Raw genomic sequence first — 1,029 nt, forward strand, 5'->3', positions numbered from 1 at the left:
ATAGCTGTTGGGAATGAGCTCTCCACAGTAGGAGGACCTCCGTAGACTTGAACTTGGTCCGCGTGCATTCATTCTTACCCTCTCAGCCACGGAACCCACAGGGGAGGTGCCGGGCCACCTGTGAGGTGGTCTTCCTGAAGGCACCTTGCACACCTACCTCCACAGTCCAGGCTGATTTGCCACCAGATTTGTGTGACAGAACCCATCAGCGCTCAAACTCACTTGGGGTGCTCTCTGTACGTTTTCATTATAGTTCCTTTTTATTTTTTTCTCCTCGTTGTTGTTTTACAACATCATTTGAAATAAAAAAATCAAATAGATGTCAATAAATTGATCATCGCGGGATTTTCCTGACCACCCAACCTACAGAGATTGTTCTGCCTCATCTTCTTGATTATTCACCGGAGACTCTCCTGGGGATACATTCATCATAACGACCACGGGGGGTGGGGGGGGGACAGTTCTGCTCTTGCACTCCAATGTTTTATCTCCTCACTAACTTGAGATTTTTGAACATCTGCTGCATGTCCACCTATTCTGCAATGAACATTCTACATACATAAGACCAATCGCTACCTGACTTTCATCTTCCTGGGTTAAATATTTACTTAATAAACTAAGAAATCTACCACACGCCAGGCATTGGTTGGAAATTACCTCTGGCTTTGATCATGGCCGTGACTGCAGGTGAGACCCAGCACCCGGAGTCTCCAAGGGCCTCAGCTCACCAGTGACACACTGCACTTTGTGGGAGGCAAAACCCGGGCCCCAACAGCATAAGTTGGGCTGGTCTCATGGTCTGGCCTCTGGACTCAGACTTCTGACTCCATCTTTCCTCTGCAGGATGCCCATCTGTCCTGAGCTCAAGGTCCATGTGGCCAGGACCTTGGGAGTGGGCGGGCTGGGTGGTGGATTGTCCTTGTCTTCTAAATAAAGCTGTGTAACTTGAAGGAAGGAGGGGAGGAAGGACTTCCCCTAAGAGAGGGATGTCAAGTATCAGCCACTCACCACGCCCTTATGAGGGCCTTA

General features: G+C 49.2%; 1 non-coding gene across 1 annotated transcript; it reads left to right on the forward strand.

Moving 5' to 3' along the window:
* The first annotated feature begins 641 nt into the window (after nt 1-641).
* On the forward strand, nt 642-777 carry LOC125619920. Its single transcript, XR_007351483.1, has one exon. It is a non-coding gene; the product is annotated as a small nucleolar RNA ACA64 (small nucleolar RNA).
* Nucleotides 778-1,029: the final 252 nt, after the last annotated feature.

Source organism: Marmota marmota, unplaced genomic scaffold (genome assembly GCF_001458135.2).
Source record: "Marmota marmota marmota unplaced genomic scaffold, marMar, whole genome shotgun sequence".
NCBI classification, from domain to species: domain Eukaryota; kingdom Metazoa; phylum Chordata; class Mammalia; order Rodentia; family Sciuridae; genus Marmota; species Marmota marmota.